This window comes from Balaenoptera borealis (genome assembly GCF_965194805.1).
Source record: "Balaenoptera borealis genome assembly, chromosome: 4".
Classification (NCBI taxonomy): Eukaryota; Metazoa; Chordata; class Mammalia; order Artiodactyla; family Balaenopteridae; genus Balaenoptera; species Balaenoptera borealis.
In genome coordinates, this window is record NC_138861.1 from 129,953,850 (window position 1) to 129,972,912 (window position 19,063).

General features: G+C 37.8%; 1 long non-coding RNA gene across 1 annotated transcript in view; it reads left to right on the forward strand.

Moving 5' to 3' along the window:
• LOC309627634 overlaps window positions 1-19,063 on the forward strand; it is a 1,075,643-nt gene that overhangs the window by 731,449 nt on the left and 325,131 nt on the right. The window lies entirely within an intron of this gene.

Sequence of the window (19,063 nt, forward strand, 5' to 3'; positions counted from 1 at the left end):
GGGGTTGGAGAATCCACTTTCAGGGTGACTCACTCACCACTGACTCACTCAGTGGCTATTGGCAGGAGGTCTCAGTTCCTCTCCACCTAGACCTGTCCACAGGGTTGCTTGACTGTGTTGACAACACGGGGGCTGGCTTCCCCCAGAGCTGAGGATCCAAAAGACCAAGGTGGAAGTTACAATGCCCCTTTCACTAGAGTCCCTTCTTGGTGAAACATTGGCCTGGGTCCTGTAGTTTCTCAGTTGGTCTCTAGAGTTCTCACAAGCATATTTTGGTCCTTATATTGTTGTTATCTCATTGTCTTGGTCAGGGAACAAGGGCCTGAAACTTCCTAGTTCGTTATCTTCTTTCCAGTGTCACTTTTTTTTTTTTTTTCTTTTTGCCCCTATTTTATTTTTATTCATTTATTTTTTTATTGGAGTATAATTGCTTCACAATGGTTTGTTAGTTTCTGCTGTACAGTGAAGTGAATCAGCTATATGTATACACATATCCCCTCCCTCTTGGACTCCCTCCCCCACCCCATCCCATCCCATCCCATCCCATCCCATCCCATCCATATAGGTCATCACAGAGCACCACGCTGAGCTTCCTGTGCTATATAGCAGGTTACCACCAGCTATCTATTTTACACATGGTAGTGTATTTATGTCAAACCTAACCTCCCAATTCATCCCACACTCCCCTTCCCCCCACCCCATGTCCACATGTCCATTCTCTATGTCTGCGTTTCTATTCTGCCCTGAAAATAGGTTCGTCTGTACCAATTTTCTAGATTCCACATATGTGCGTTAATATACAATATTTGCTTTTCTCTTTCAGACTTACTTCACTCTGTATGACAGACTCTAGGTCCATCCACATCTCTACAAATGACCCAATTTTGTTCCTTTTTATGGCCGAGTAATATTCCATTATATATGTGTACCACATCTTCTTTATCCATTCATGCGTCGATGGACGCTTAGGTTGCTTCCATGTCCTGGCTATTGTAAACAATGCTGCAGTGAACATTGGGATACATGTGTCTTTTTGAATTATGGTTTCCTCAGGGTATATGCCCAGGAGTGGGATTGCTGTATCATATGGTAGTTCTATTTTTAGTTTTTCCAGGAACCTCCATACTGTTCTCCACAGTGGCTGTATCAATTTACATTCCCACCAACAGTGCAAGAGGGTTCCCTTTTCTCTGCACCCTCTCCAGCATTTATTGTTTGTAGATTCTTTGATGATGGCCATTCTGACCAGTGTGAGGTGATACCTCATTGTAGTTTTGATTTGCATTTCTCTAATAATTAGTGATGTTGAGCATCTTTTCATGCCTCTTGGCCATCTGTATATCTTCTTTGGGGAAATGTCTATTTAGGTCTCTGCCCATTTTTTGATTGGGTTGTTTGTTTTTTTGATATTGAGCTGCATGAGCTGCTTGTATATTTTGGAGATTAATCCTTTCTCTGTTGCTTCATTTGCAAATATTATCTCCCATTCCGTGGGTTGTCTTTTCATCTTGCTTATGGTTTCCTTTGTTGTGCAAATGCTTTTAAGTTTCATTAGGTCCCATTTGCTTATTTTTGTTTTTATTTCCACTACTCTAGGAGGTGGGTCACAAAAGATCTTGCTGTGATTTATGTCAAAGAGTGTTTTTCCTCTAAGAGTTTTATAGTGTCCGGTCTTACATTTAGGTCTTTAATCCCTTTTGAGTTTATTTTTGTGTATGGTGTTAGGCAGTGTTCTAATTTCTGCAGTGTCAGTTGTAATTTCTCCTTTTTCATTTCTAATTTTATTGATTTGAGTCCTCTCCCTTTTTCTCTTCATGAGTTTGGCAAAAGGTTTATCAATTTTGTTTATCCTCTCAAAGAACCAACTTTTCGTTTTATTGATCTTTGCTATTATCTTCTTCGTTTCTATTTCATTTATTTCTTCTCTAATCTTTATGATTTCTTTCCTTCTACTAACTGAATTTTCTTTGTTCTTCTTTTTCTAGTTGCTTTAAGTATAAATTTAGATTGTTTATTTGAGATTTTTCTTCTTTCTTGAGGTGAGATTGAATTGCTATAAACTTCTCTCTTAGAACTGCTTTTGCTGCATCCCATAGGGTTTGGATCATCATGTTTTCGTTGTTGTTTGTTTCTAGGTAGTTTTTGATTTCCTCTTTTATTTCTTCAGTGATCTCATGGTTACTTAGTAGCATATTGTTTAGCCTCCATGTGTGTTTTTTTTTACAGTTTTTTTTTTTTTCCTGCAATTGATTTCTAATCTCATAGCATCATGGTCAGAAAAGATGCTTGACACTATTTCAATTTTCTTAAATTTTCTGAGGCTTGATTTGTGACCCAAGGTGTGATCTGTCCTGGAGAACGTTCTGTGTGCACTTGAGAAGAAAGTGTATTCTTCCGCTTTCAGGTGGAATGTCCTATAAATATCAATTAAGTCTGTCTGGTCTGTTGTGTCATTTAAAGCTTGTGTTTCCTTATTTATTTTCTGTCTGGATGATCTGTCCATTGATGTAGTTGGGGTGTTAAAGTCCCCACTATTGTTGTGTTACTGTCGATTTCCCCTTTTATGGCTGTTAGCATTTCCCTTATGTATTGAGGTGTTCCTATGTTGGGTGCATAAATATTTATAATTGTTAAGTTTTCTTCTTGGATTGATCCCTTGATCATTATGTAGTGTCCTTCCTTATCTCTTTTAACAGTCTTTATTTGTCTCATATGAGTGTCACTACTCCAGCTTTCACTTGATTTCCATTTGCATGGAATATCTTTTTCCATCCCATCACTTTCAGTCTGTATGTGTCCCTAGGTCTGAAGTGGGTCTCTTGTAAACAGCATATATATGGGTCTTGTTTTTGTATCCATTCAGCCAGTCTGTGTCTTTTGGTTGGAGCATTTAATCCATTTACATTCAAGGTGATTATTGATATGTATGTTCCTATTACCATTTTCTTAATTGTTTTGGGGGTCTTTTTCTTCTCTCGTGTTTCTTGCCTGGAGAAGTTCCTTTAGCATTTGTTGTAAAGCTGGTTTGTTGGTGCTGAATTCTCTTGGCTTTTGCTTGTCTGTAAAGCTTTTGATTTCTCTGTTGAATCTGAATGAGACCCTTGCTGGGTAGAGTAATCTTGGTTGTAGGTTTTTCCCTTTCATCACTTTAAATATATCCTGCCACTCCCTTCTGGCCTGCAGAGTTTCTGCTGAAAAATCAGCTGATAACCTTATGGGGATTCCCTTGTATGTTATTTGTTGCTTTTCCCTTGATGCTTTTAATATTTTTTCTTTGAATTTAATTTTTGTTAGTTTGATTAATATATGTCTTGGTCTGTTTCTCCTAGGGTTTATCCTATATGGGACTCTCTGCACTTCCCGGACTTGGGTGGTTATTTCCTTTCTCATGTTTGGGAAGTTTTTGACTATAATCTCTTCAAATATTTTCTCAGACCCTTTCTCTTTCTCTTCTTCTTCTGGGACCCCTATAATTTGAATATTGATGTGTTTAATGTTGTCCCAGAGGTCTCTGAGACTGTCCTCAATTCTTTTCATTCTTTTTTCTTTATTCTGCTCCTTGGCAGTTATTTCCACCATTTTATCTTCCAGCTCACTTACTCACTCTTTCTGCCTCAGTTATTCTACTAATGATTTCTTTTAGTGTATTTTTCATTTCAATTATTGTGTTGTTTATCACTGTTTGCTCTTTAGTTCTTCTACATCTTTGTTAAACATTTCTTGTATTTTCTCGATCCATGCCTCCATTCTATTTCTGTGTTTTTTGATCATCTTTAATATCAGTACTCTGAATTCTTTTTCAGGTAGGTTGCCTATTTCCTCTTCATTTATTTGGTCTTGTAGGTTTTTACCTTGCTCCTTCGTCTGTAACGTATTTTTTTGTCATCTCATTTTTTTTGATGTATGGGGCTCTATTCCTGTTATTGGTTGTTTGGCCTGAGGGATCCAACACAGGAGTTCACAGGCAGTTGGATAGAGCTGGATCTTGGTGCTGAGATGAGGACCTCCGGGAGGCCTCACTCCAATGAATATTCCCTGGAGTCTGAGGTTTTCTGTTAGTCCAGCGGTTTTGACTCAGAGCTCCCACCACAGGATCTCAGGCCTGACCCCCGGCCTGGGAACCAAGAATCCCGCAAGACACATGGCACAACAAAAGAAAAGAAAAAAAAAAAAAAAAGAAAAAGGAGCAGTACAATAACAAAGAATAAAAAACAAACTAAAGTTAGAAAGATAAAAAATATCTTAGGAAAAATAAAAATATAAGTGAAACAACTACTAGAAGGCAAAACAGAACCACAACAGAAAAAAGAAAAAAAGGGGGGGGGGGGGGGAACAAGCCAAAAGTAGCAGAACAATAACAAAGTATAAAGAATAAAATAAAATTAGAAAAATAAGAAATTTATTAGAAAAAATTAAAATATAAATGAATCAACAAAAATAAGGTAAAATAGAACCACAACCTAAAAAAGAAAAGGCTGGAAAAGCCCTCGGCTCTGGGGAGGCATAGCTTAGGCAGGGGCAGGGTTTAGGGCGGGGGTGGGGTCTAGGCTCAGGACCCATGCAGCAGCCGGGAAAGGCAGTACCGCAGGAGGGGGGCCTCAGAGTGCGCAGTTAGGAGGTAAAGCCCTGGGTGGGGGTGTTTGGGCGGAGCTTAGGCCCAGCATGGTCAGAGGGAGTCTTGCAGTGTTGTGTGTAGAGGTAAGGCCCTGGGTGGAGGTGCCTGGGCGGGGCTTAGGCTCAGCGCTGCCTGAGGGACCTCAGTAGGCTCCCCGGGGCCCAAGTGGGCAGGGGAACTGCTGGCCGCATTCCTTTCTGATCATCCACTTTTCCAAGGGTCTTCCCGGTCCGTGTGGATCCCCTAACTGTGGGTGGGCCCCTCCAGGTGTGGGAATCCTTCCCCTCCCCCAGCTGCCCCTCAGGGGCCCCGTCCAATCAGTCTGGCCTTTACTTTTCCTCCCGCCTCCCTCCCTCCCACTCCCTCAGGACCCACATGGCTGGAGGGGGCCTAGGTGGGCAGAGGATCAGGCCCCAGACCTCAGCAGGCTCCCCGGGGCCCAGTGGGCAGGGGAAACGCTGGCAGCGATCCCTTCCAATCCTCTGCCCTCCCGAGGGCCTCCCCCTGTCCCCGTTGATCCCCTAACCGTGGGTGGGTCCATCTGGGCGTGGGAATCCCTCCCCTCCCCCAGCCGCCCCTCAGGGCTGCCAATCCTGTCCCACCTCCACTTCTTCTCCCCTTCCCTACCCCCAAGTCCTACCTCATCAGTGGGGGATTCCTCCAGTCCCCTTAGGTGTCCGTGGTCCCCCACCAGTGCCGGGTAGGTGCCCTAGTTGTGCGGAGCTGCAAACTCCACATCCTCCTAGTCTGCCATCTTGACTCCACCCCCGCAGTGTCACTTTTATAACCTGACTACAAATATGTTCTTGGTAAGTACTTCCTAAATTGAATTTAATTTCCTTGGAGGTCCTTTCCTTAAAAACATTTATAAAGAACTATGTAGGAAAAATTCATACTGGAATTAGGATATTGCAGCCAAATAAACTTTATAAAATTCAATATAAAAGAAAATATGAGTTCTGGTGATAGTGTTAGGGGGCAACCTGCAGTTCTTTATAGACGATTTCAACTTGGTGTTATTACTACTGAACACTTTCTGATGGATCTCACGAATAAGGGTACGAAACTAGAGATAATGTATGTTTTTACTCAATAAAAATAAAATTACATCAATACTATCATCTAATTAAGTCTGATTCCACGTTCAAACATCATGTGTAACCAAAGCAAGCTCTCCCTGCAATGTCATAAATGTAGACAGTGTTCGGCATTCATCTTAAACAGTAAAACTTAAGCCCAAGGGTATTCCTTTATGACTTTGGGCTTTGGAAAGATTCATATTTCAGCCCAAAGGGGGTATTGTTGATTGATTTACTACTGCAAAGAGATTTTCTTATTTCTCAAATCCACTAATAGAATATTAGAATTAAATGCCTAACTTTTCAAATTATTTTCATAAGTTGTCCTAGGCAAGATTCAAGTCCATAGTCAGGTGAGTCAACTTGGTATTACTTAGAATAATGGAATTAATAGACACATGGATAATGTAAAACCACAGGTAGTCATCACTTGTACTGTCTGTAAGTAAAATATAAATAGGCAGTCTTGGATACTTATCAACTGTGATCCTTGCCCTGAAAGAATTTATAAATAAGAGGAGAAGTGAGAGAGGGAAGAAATCAGGAATGGAGACAGAGAAGAAGGGAGAAAGAGAGTAAAAGAGGGTGTGAAGCTAGGGAGGGACGGAAGAGTGAATGAAAAAGCAAATATGGACATAAAGGGGAAAAAAGGAAGAAGATGAGGCAAAATGATGTAGGAATATCATAAATATTTAAACCACCAGGAAGAAAAATTGGAGGAAGTTCCAGAGGAATGTTTCATATTACGATGTGTTATATGTAGCATACTGGTAGGATATTAACCATTATTCTGGATCCTCATTCATTGATTCAGCATTTGAACACTGACTTAGTGCAAGGCATTGAAACGTGTATGGCTGTAGAATTTTTAAAAATACATAGAAAAAATATTTCCCATTTTGATTCAGCTGTACCAGTTTTAGGTAAAGAATGTGTTAATAAATTTGACAACAGACCTTTTAACTATATCTTCAGAGGTGATTATTGAAGAAATATTAATATTGTAAAATAGATGATATCATTCATGTCTTTAAGTATTTTACTTCATATTTACCTTCATTATGTGACAAAAATGAATCAAATATCATAACATTCAGAATAAAATGATGGAATACATTTTCATGCCACATAACATATGTAGGATATTGTACTTAATCGGAACCATCTTCCAAATAAGCCTGCATTGACACACTTGAATCACATTTCTCTTATTAATGCATCTTTCGTAAAACATGTCCAGTAAGCTGTATCTAAGCATATTTTTCCACATGGGGATTTAAAATAAAATACAAACGACAGTAATTGTTCAAACAAAGGCATATTTTAAAGTGGAAGGCTGCATGGGACTATAAAAGCGGAGTTTACAAACTCCACTCACCCAGTGAAGAGCTGGAAGTGGGTCTGTGTTCAGAGAGAAGGGCCTGTGTTGATGAAATAAACCACAGTACTTAACGCTGTTTAGTTTATACTGTAAATGTGGGCAGATAATGTGGGCTAGAGACATTATTTCATCCGTGGGGCATATGGTAATTATATCCACATTAAAGCATTTTTGCTAATCACACACATAACATGCACACATCTTTGCTGCTGATGGGGTACAGCTGACACCAAGGGACACCTCATGGATTTCGGTTCATCAGCACATTTCTCTCTGTGTGTATCTCGTACCTCAGGGGCTACCACAGCTCCTCTCAAATGACTTCTCCTCCCCGCACTCACTACACAGACGATTACAACATAAACACAGCACTATAACAGAAGTTTATAGTTTCAGGAGAGGAAGTGACTCTGGCGGTTTTTATCAACTATTGTTTTCCCCGAGCTTAGTCTAAGTTGGGCAATCTGAGTATTTAGTTGGCATGGCCACTGACATAAAAGCCTATAGCTCCACAGAATTAGTGGCTCAAATGCAAACAAAAGGCAGGCCTTGTGTATCGGACCACCCCATAAGGCTATCTTAAGTACTGATGATGTGTTATACTCTATACTGTTTTTTTAATCTACATGAATATTTGTAATAATTTCTCCATATAAAAAAAACCCAGTGTCAAATATTCCTAATTATCTCATAAATTTGTTTTTACAGTATTTTTTTGAATCAAGATTCAAACAACATCCACACATTACATTTTAAACTATAGCTTCTCCTCCCTTTTTGTTTTCCTTACAATTTATTTGTAAAGAAATAGAGTCACTAGTGATGTTCTGTAGTATTTCTCACATTCTGGATTTTGTTGATTGCCAGCTCTATGGTAATATTTAACATGTTCTTCTACCACTGTATTTCCCATAAACTGAGTTATATCCAGAATCTTGATTTGACTTAGGTCGATGCTTTGGCAAAAAATACTTCATAGAATGTATTTCATAATTCCAACAGGAGGCACATAGTGTCCACTTTTCTCTCTTTGTGTGATGTTAATAGCCATTGATTATATACTTACCTAGATCCATTATTTTATTGGAGGTTTGCAAAATGGTGATCTTCTAATTCTTTCTCTGTTATTTGTTAGCTGGGATAATTTTATAAAAATAAACCTCAGGATATTTGGTTATCCTGAGGTTGTATAGGAAAAGCAGGTGGAATACTTGATTCTTTCTCTATTTACCGTTTTCAGAAAAAAATTAGAACTGGTTCTTTAGCATACTTCAAGTTTGTCACTGACTTTTTTCCCCTTTTTTATTGAAGTATAGTTGGTTTAAAACATTATTAATATATTAGTTTTAGGTGTACAACATACCATTTCAATATTCTTATAGATTATACTCCATTTAAAGTTATTACAAAATAATGGGTATATTTCCCTGTGCTGTACAATATATCTTTGATGATTATCTATTTTATACATAGTAGTTTGTACCTCTTAATTCCATAGCCCCTCATCCCTCTTCCTACTGGCAACCACTAGTTTGTTCCTATATCTGTGAGTCTGTTTCTGTTTTGTTATAGACATTTGTTTTTATTATACTGAGTGTTTTAAATGTGCTTTTTCTTCCAATCTTCACAACAGTCCTATATGAATAAATAATTATTCGTACTTATCAGTGAGGAAACTGAAGGATAAGTAACTTGCCTAGAATCAGGATTCAAATCCTGGACAGTTCAGAACTTATGCTCCCTCCACAGGACTCTGGGCCATATTCAGAGGCCATAAGAATTGAAAAAAAAAAAAAAATATATGCCCTGCAGCACCTAACCACCACCATAATATGTAACTCAGAGTAAAAGAGTATTTTTTAAAATATCACAAGAGTACAACGTAAGCCAAAATTGAAAATACTTCAATTCTAGACCTCTGTAAATTCGTGGATAAATTCATTGAATGTGGGCTTTTCAGCCTGTTTCCATTTAGTTCCCGTTTGCTGGTGCCCGAGGGAGCGCATGGCAGCCTGCTGGCGAGTCTGGCACTGACTTTCCCATGTTGCTGCCTTAGCGGAAGATGTCTTAATATGCCATTTATAAGACAGACACTCCTGAGCCTCGGATGCTCTCACTGGTGTTTTAGCCGTTTTTGCCTAAAGAGTCAGTGGAAGTCACATTTGGTATGCTTATTTTGCTGCTCACCCAGATCCCTGTGGGGCTTAAAAAGATTAAGCCCTTCTGATACCCAGATTGTTGGTCTTTAATGCTCCACTACTCACCATTCTGCGGGGGCTCAGAAGGCAGGTTGACAGCAAGTTATGCAGACACAAGTCCAGCAGTGCCAAGTGTGTCAGAGTGACTCCTGAATAGGAAACATGCTTTCCAGCAAACGTGATGTGTTAAAGTCCATACACTTGCCTTGTCTTAATGTTATGTTTGGCCATTACTGGATCAAAGGCCAGATGATTTTCACAAGCACTGTGCCATGTACCCTTTCTCAAACCAAATGCTGGCAATAAGTATTTCTGGTGGTGTTGGCAGACAATTCTCCATGCATCTCCTACATTTCCACGTGACTTATGAACAGAGGCACTGACTCCCTTTGTTCTGGAATATCTCTTCAAGGATATTAGTGTAGCAAACAGCCTTGGAAGAGAGAAATTGTGCTCCCTCCTGAGGAAAGGGCAGGTTTTTGATTACTGTCCAGTACAATAAAAACAATGTTACTGTCTGTTATAAAGGATTTGGTTCCCCTAAACTCAGGGATCCTCTTTCCTAACACAGCTTCGTGCATATGCAGAAGAAGGTGTCACCTGGCCTTCTTCGCATTGTCCCATATGACTTGGGGGTCAGGAATTGGTGCAAAAATTGTGATACTTTGGCTATCGCTATTACTATGAGTAATAAACTATCTTTTGTTTCTGACCCAAGAGTCTTGGATCTTCTGCCGGTATCCATGAAACTGGTAGGTTAATTTGTTACTTTGCAAGTAGGGTAAAATTTTAGACCCTTCAAAGTTCTTGACAGATAGTTTTTAGTCCTTATGATTTTATAAAGGCATATGTGTTATATGTTTGAATGTGTGTATATATTATGTATTTACCTACCTGTATGTATGTGTAATAAAACTATACTCTTATGTATAAATGTGTATAGAAAAATCTTGTATAATTTTTAATATGACAACTGCATCCTCATAACTTGAAAAAAAATTGCCTACTTTTTTAGAGCTATTTATAAAGGCAAACACAGAATCACATTCAGTCCTTTAACAAATGTCTTTACCTGCTCTAGGTGCATTTATTCCTAATTATCACGGCAATAACTAGTTCCTGAGCTTCAAAGAGAAGGAAACAATGAACTTTTTTGTCAAAGCTACATAGCAAATGAATACCCTTTTAAATTGTGAATTAGCCAATCCATTATAATTTTGTCTTAGGCTATTTTTGTATATTGGTGTGAGTGGTTATAATAATAAATATAATAATAAACATAATCCCCCTTAGCTCCAGAAAACTTTGAAGCTTCAAAAAAGGTTTTGTGGGATAAAATTATAGTATCATAGAGTGAGGACAGTGAAAAACAACATCTATTCCTAAGCCCTATCCAACATCTGAATCCCCCTCTAGAAAAATCACTAAATAGAAATTATCCATCACATCCATCTCTAGAAAGAAAAAAGTCATTCTCTGGGAGCACCCCCATTCGAATATTTGACAGACAAAATTCTTTTGAACTCTGTCATATTGAAGGAATATTTGTTTCCCTGAATTTCACATCTGCTTCTGCTTCTGATGGAACGAAATTTCTAATAATGGATTCCAATATTTTGCTGACATTTATTGGCTTGTGAAATCTATCACTTTAAACATCAGTTTCCTCATCTGTATAATGCACACAATAGTGGCCACTTCCTTGTCTAATGTGAGGGTGAAATGAGCTTTAACATTAGAAAGTGCCCAGGAGGTAGAGGTTACAGCTACTACTCACCTTCATTTTATGGCATGCTTGCAGGTGACAGCATTGTTATTTCCCAGTGATGAAGTTAGGGTGATAGTTTGGTCCAATGGGCACCACATTACAATGTATCTCACTCCATTCCTAGATCACATCCACCCAAGTTCACATTAAAAGGCTTGGTTTTAATATTCTGTTGATTATAGATTTTGGTTTAGTTTTGGTTTGAAGATAGTATGAAGTTTGTGTGGAAAATGGGGTCCTCCCTCTACTCTTAGATAAGTTATTAAGTTAATGTTAAGACCCTCCACTAGTGATTACCTGTGTTCAATCTGACTATCCTTATAAAGTATCTTAGGTTTCCAAGCTTGAAAAAAAAGAAAAACCACTTAATTGTAATTAGGTTTAAATTTTTACTAAAAAAAATATAACTTTAGAGCTATACACCTTGAGTAATTAGAATCTCACCAATTTTTCATACTTGACTACATTTTATTTTGAATAAGAAAAAAATCTATATTGAATGTGCCCTCAATCTCTTAAACATTTTTAATATGTATACTCAATACATTTTCATTCATTCACAAAATACATACATATCCTACCATATTAATATATTATATACATTATAAAACATATGAAAATATGAATCTTAAAGAGGAGTTAAATTTGAAATACAGTATTTAAACTTTAATTTATTAACTATAGTTAATGACAGTAGATGTAAATCCTGATTTCAAATAGTCTTCTTGATAATTTCGAATTGCTGTGGCCATTATCTCAGAAGATCTGATTAGATAATCATTGTTCTTATCTTTTTTTTTTTCCCCATTGTTCTTATCTTGTTATGTGGTTGACAAAGAGATAATAGTAGAAATAGGCGTTAGCATTCCTGTTTCCTTGTTGGTTGTTTCTACTTGCATTATTGGTATTGTTGTTAATCCGTGATTTATTTATAGAACTTTTTTAAGGCATGTGTTTATTTTGTGAAGTACAGTAATCAATACTAGGTAATCCATCAATCTGTTTAACTACAATGCCTGGCAATATGCTGAAAGCAAATGTGTGAGAGTCCAAGGATAATCTCTCCAGGACGTGGAACTCTCACCTTACCTACTTTATGTGATGGGACTTACCGATATATGAACTGAGTAAGGAGACTAGTGTCAGTCTCTGTACTGAAAATGAATTAGGCTTTTTCTTTTTTACAGTTAAGAATCAGCTATCAATAGAAATCGTAATATTTTCTTGCAACCCCGGTGAATCACGTTTCTTACGTTTGTGCTTGCTCTGGAGATCTTGTACTGCATTACACAAGGATCTCTGCCTTACTGAGGTAAGGAACTTGGAGGTGTACTGTCTGTGTGTAAGCTCCCACCTTTTATAGGAAGAAAAATGCCTGACCAATAGTTACATCATCATTCGAGGGGAGGCCACACGTTAAAGAGCAGAGGCTGCCAGTCCTATGGCTGCAGAGCCAGTGAAAGGAATACATACGCCATCAAATTTTTCCAAGACAGGCAACTAGTTTAGACATTTCAACCTAACAAGTAAACCTCCTAGGGATCTAATTGACTTACGAAGGCTGTCTACACTGGCAAAATGCACTGCATTGGCACGCTCATCTTTTATTTGGGGACCGTGCTTATTACAGTAGGTGACACAACCCTGCATGTGGTGAGAAGCCAGAAGAATGGATTTGGGGAGTGTCTTATGGTATGGGATTTGTCCTGGAAGCTCTGACTATGAAGTGCCCTTCTGAGTAGCAATTTATAATGTACATTAATTAAGTAGTAGCTGAGCAAAAATGAACAAGATTTCCCAGGGCGCTAAAGTTCCAGATTGTTTCTCTAAGGGTCACATAAATTATTGTCATTTTTTGTCAACTGTGAACCATGATTAATTAGAGCAATCCAAATTTCTGCATGTCTTATGTTACACACTTCTTTGCTTTCCCGTCTGTTTTGTCCAAAGTGTTGACCGACCAACAAGCCCCACTGGCTGTACCTCATCAAAGCTAGAGTAAACGTCTCACCATGGGCTGGAAAGAAACACCGAAGATGGCAGAAGTATGACATATAAGCAAGTGGCAAAAACAGTGATTTAGTAAAGAGACAAGCTGTGAAGCATGCGAAAGGGAGACCTAATTAAGTTCTGTTCTCTTCAGTAGTATGTAAAATGCAAAGATCTACTAGCTCGAACCTATTTACATGTAAATGCTGAATCCTGTACCCACCAGAATCAGAAGAATGTAGATTGCTTTACCTTTAAAAGAAACTGACAACTAATAGACAAAATAAGATAAAAACATCAGTGGAAATTAAAAATTGATGTATGGAGGAGAATAATGGGAGTTTATTCACTGACAGGAAGCCTCTTAGAATGGAACCTTTTTATTTGCATCTTTTTGAAACAAGAAAAGCCCACATTATCCAGCAGATGTTGCATGCAGAATTATTGTCCATCCCAGGCTTTTTGAGGTTTTCAGTCACTAAATACTCTTAACTAACTTCCGTCAAACATTTCCACAGATAAAAATCCTTTCTAAGCCACCTAAATCCTTGTTGGAAAATGGAAGGTTTATAAAAAAATAGATAAAGATCTTATACTTTGCAGCCCGGTGTAGATGTTTACTGTTGCCAACGTGTGTATCCAGAGCCCTGCAAGACCACCTAATGCCCTAGGCATGGGTGACTTCACGGTATAGGGAACCTTTGTGTTTTGCTAGGTGTTTGTGCTATTTTCAGAATTGGTGGTGCCCCCTTAAGATGCAATAAATGTCCTTCTCAGCAATAAATCTTATTTCTCAGGATTTTTGTGGATTTGGTTTGATTGAATCTGGTTATTGTACTGAAATGGTAAAGAAATAGTGAAAATTGTTCTCAAAGATTCTTCAGGATGGAAAATAAGGTAATCAGAATAATTATAGTTGATATTCAAGCTGATACAGTTGCTATTCTAGGGGAAATTTTATTTGAAACACACTGAGGTTTGTTAATGCTTCTGACTTCCTGCAGTAGGCAGCTGGACAAATTGCACCTGACCATGGGCTTGTAGCAGGAAGAGGCTGAGGACAAACTCTCGACAACATGTGAGTAGATTAATTACAAGGAAAACCAGTAAATCAAATTTAATAAGGCTCTACATCTTAGTCTTATGAAGGCTTCCCGTTATTTCGAAATGTGCTGTCTTTAGTGGAAGAGAGAAATACTGTCTCCCTGCAGTTTTCCTGCAGGGAGATTAACCCAGAGCTATGGCTCAGGATCAGCAATAATTTCTCCTACAGCTTATATTTTAGAGGAGAAGTAAGTTTGGGGAGTCTTGGATACTTAGTTGAATTTCTCAGAGCAAAATATACCCCTGCATAAATGGATGAGATTTGAAGCATTTCACCCTTGCCTTTGAGAAAGTTTAAAATTAAAAATGGAAAGGGTGTGACAAGAGGTTAAAATTCAAAAGCAGCCCTTATTTAGTTCATTCAATAACTCTTTATCGAATGTACATTATGGACCAGACACTATTCTAACTGAGCCTAATTTCATCTCATATATAAATATAAATCGTTTTGCATAGTTTTAATACATACTGAGTTTTCCAGGAACATAGCTGCTACCATTTGAGATATGATTGTTTCATTTTGTTCTTTGTTCTGAAGTTTTCCAGGAGTTGCTCACCATTTCTCAGAATCAGATTGAAGATGGCAGTGCTGTTCATGGCCTTTCAGTCGCCAGCACAGCACATCTCTGGCACAGGCTGCATTTGTGCTCCTACTCAACATGAGTCTATGTGGGTATCCAATTGTTCTAGTGCTATTTGATGAAAACACAACCTTTTCTTCACCGAATTTCCTTTTCACCTTTATTGGAAAGCACTTGTCCATATATTTGTGCCCTTTCTTTTTTCTGTTGATCTGTTTAACTAACACTTACATCAAAACTGTATTGTTTTAACTACTATAGCTTGAAATTAGGGTAAGTCTTCCATTTTTTAACTCTTTTTCAAGAATGTTCCAACTATTCTTGATCATTTGCATTTCTATATGAATTTTAGAATCACCTTATTGACTTCTAAAAAAAAAAAACCCTACTGAAATTTTTGTCAGGATTGTTTTGAATCTATAGATCAATTTAGGAAGAATTGCCATTTTAGCAATGTTGAGTCTTCCAACTCATGAACAAAGAATATTTCTTCATTTATTGGGGTATTTAAGTCTCTAGCAGTGTTTCGTAGTTTTCAGATCTTGCACATCTTTTATTAGGTTTATCCCAAAGTACTTTGTATTTTTGATACTGTTTTAAGTGATTTTGTTTAGTTTTATTTCAATTTCTGGTTATTCGTTCTTAGTGTGTGGAAATAGAATTGATTTTTGTATAATGATCTTGTATCCTACAACCTTGCTAAGCGCACTTATTAGTGAGTTGTTTTTTTGTAGATTCTATCAGATTTTCTATATAGATGGCCATACTTTCCGTGAATAACACTGACTAGAACCTCCAATACAGTGTTGACCAGAAGTGTTTAGACATTCTATCTTCTTGCTAATCTCAGGGGAAAGCATTCTGTCTTTCACCATGAAGTATGACGCTAGCTGTTGATTTTTGCTTATGATCTGTATCAGGTTGAGGAACTCTCCTTCTATTTCTAGTTTGCCAAGAATTTTATCAGATATTGATGTTGAATTTTGTCAAATGCTTTGCTGTGTCTACTGAAATGATCATATCAATTTTTTTTTATGTGTTAATATTGTGAATTTCATTGATTTTTGAATGTTAAGCCAAACTTGCATCCCTTGGCACCAATCCTACCTACTGACTCTGAGGTCTGAGAGACAAGAGAAAAAGCATCCATCATTTGAGACATGTTTCAGCAAAATTGGAAGGTGAAGTAAACACTCAGAGAAAACTGCATGCTATAGGAGAGCATGCTGAAAACAAAGAGGCAGTGTCAGAAGACATAGGAGAAAGGTTAGGGCAGTAAATGGCAGAGCCTAGGGGTGGTTGTTGGTGAGTGATATGGCCTGTATTAGGAAAAAGAAAGTCGAGAGCACCTTAGGGATGAAAATATCGTAGAGTATTTAGTTGTTTGGAAAACTTGCACCAGGGGCATTGTCTAAAAATGCATGACATGGATGCTCTGAGGGTCCATGAACCAAAAGAATCGTCCCTTGGAAGGTGTCAGTTGCAGCAACTGCAGTATCTACAACATTTGATAGCTGCATGTTCTGAACAACAGTTCAGACACTGTGGTCTCCACGTGTGCAAGTTCTTAGGATGCAGCAGATCCCAGAGACTGTGATATCCGGCATGTCCTAGGCTAGAGATGAGCACAGAGTCTCAAGCCTGATATGATATCTGTTGAATCTAAAGTACTGAACTCCTGTTCTTGTCTCATTTTAGCAGGGCATTGTCTACACGACCTTAGAATCCTTGCTGCCTTAGCTGCTGATATCCCATCCCTGAACCTTAACTCAGCATCTGGGGATCTGCTCCTTCCATTCCCACTGAAGTTAATTTTGCTGTATCCGATTGCATCCAAAGATAGAAATTTACATTGCAAAATGTAAAGGTCTTTTCTTGGTTAAATTTTTATTGGAGTATAGTTGCTTTACAATGTTGTGTTAGTTTCTACTGTACAGCAAAGTGAATCAGCTATACGTATACATATATCCCTCTTTTTTGGATTTTCTTCCCATTTGGGTCACCACAGAACACTGAGTAAAGTTCCCTGTGCTATACGGTAGGTTCTCATTAGTTATCTATTTTATACATAGTATCAATAGTGTATATATGTCTATCCCAATCTCCCAATTCATCCCACCCCGCCTTTCCCCCTTGGTATCCATATGTTTGTCCTCTACATCTGCATCTCTATTTCTGCTTTGTAAATAAGATCATCTATAACAATTTTTTTCAGATTCCATATATATGTGTTAGCATACGGCATTTGTTTTTTCTCTTTCTGACTTACTTCACTCTGTATGACACTCTCTAGGTCCATCCACATCTCTACAAATGACCCAGTTTTGTTCCTTTTTATGGCTTAGTAATATTCCATTGTATATATATACCACATCTTCTTTATCCATTCGTCTGTTGATGGACGTTTAGATTGTTTCCATGTCCTGGCTGTTGTAAATAGTGCTGCAGTGAACATTAGGGTGCATGTGTCTTTTTTGAATGATAGTTTTCTCTGAGTGTATGCCCAGGAGTGGGATTGCTGGGTCATATGGTAGTTCTATTTTTAGAGGAACCTCCATGCTGTTCTCCATAGTGGCTGTAGCAATTAACATTCCCATCAACAGTGCAAGAGGGTTCCCATTTCTCCACACCCTCTCCAGCATTTATTGTTTGAAGATTTTTTGATGATGGCCATTCTGACTGGTGTGAGGTGATAGCTCATTATAGTTTTGATTTGCATTTCTCTAATAATTAGTGATGTTGAGCATTTTTTCATGTGGCAAAATGTAAAGGTCTTTTTGAATTTATTATATTTTGGAAATCTCTGCCACTGCTCTCTCCCATTGTTAACACTGCATACCTATACGATAATAACATTATACTCATTCACACTTATATCTAAATAGATATATTCAAGTCACACTTGAGGAATTAAGGTTCATCAGAGTAAAATGGAACTAGTTTAACTTCCATTTTGGTCACAACCAGGTCTTTGGCACATAAACGAAAGTAGAGAAAGAGAAATATAAGCACTTATGAGTATGATCCATTTCAGAATTAAATGCCAAGTCCAGATGGGACACAACTGGAGCACTACACACTATAGCTCTGCAGTAGGCAGAACCTCCAGACCATTTGGGATTTCTTGACTTCTTCAAACTGCAGGTTATCCCCCAAACTGCCAATCATATTTGCAAATATCTCTTAGTCACTAATTAAATAGTTATTGTTTAAAAACTATAAAACTTACAAATGGAATATCACAGAAGTTGGTAATTTGTGTATATTCAGGTTGATAGGTCAGCAGGAAGTCTTGGACAAGTCTGTGCTGAAGATTGTCCTCTGGACATGGGGATAAAGCAATTGCTCAACTCATGGGCAAGGCGAGCTGCGTAGAGCTAGTCGCTCTAGAACTTAGTATGTTTTCTATGGAACCTCCATATTAGAAGTCAGTGATTCCCTGAAGATCTCTTTCTCTTTACTAATTAATTGGTAAATTAAGTAAAAAATTTTGACTTTAGCATTTGGAATTTTCTTAGTGAGAAACAGTTAAGGGCTTCCTCTTTTAAACATTGCAAGGTAAATTTTCCTTACCCAAATTCTCACAAGCTGTAAAATCTGCTGTCATATAGCACATGGAAAGGATATTAAAAATAGTTTGAGCCAACCTCTTTAGGCTGGGTCTCATCAGTTGTTTTAAAAGATACTTTTAAACCTTCAGTTCTCTGAAATAACAGTAAGTGAAATTCATTTTGAGAATATTATCATTTTTCCAGAGATAAGAACCTAAGAAAATGGTTATACTTATTTAAAACTCTCTTAGGACATGTCTGTATAAAACTTTCCAAGTGCACACACACACACAGTCACACACATGCACAGCTAGAGGACATACCTCCAGACTGCAGTCCAGCTGTGGTGTCACCTTTGTAAATTTTAAATAAAATAATAAAGACTTAAACACTCACTGGAGGATAAAAATTTTGGAAAACCCATAATACGTTTGTTCTTACTTTATATTTGTGGTTCTTCTCAATGTTGTCAAGGGGACAGTGTTGGTCATCTATTGCTGCATAACACACCACCCAAAACAGAATATCTTAAAAAAAGGAAACTACTGTTTATTATTTCTGACAATTTTTTGGTTAGTCTGAGGTGTTTCTGCCGCTGGACTTGTGTAGGCTCAACCATGTGACCACCATTAGCTGACAGGTTGCCTAGGAGTTGGATTCATTTGAGACAGTTGGGTCTCTCTACATGTTTTCAGTTTTTAATTTTTATTTTATATTAGAGTATAGTTGATTTACAATTTTCTGTTAATTTCAGTTGTACAGCAAAGTGATTTAGTTATATATATACACATATCCAT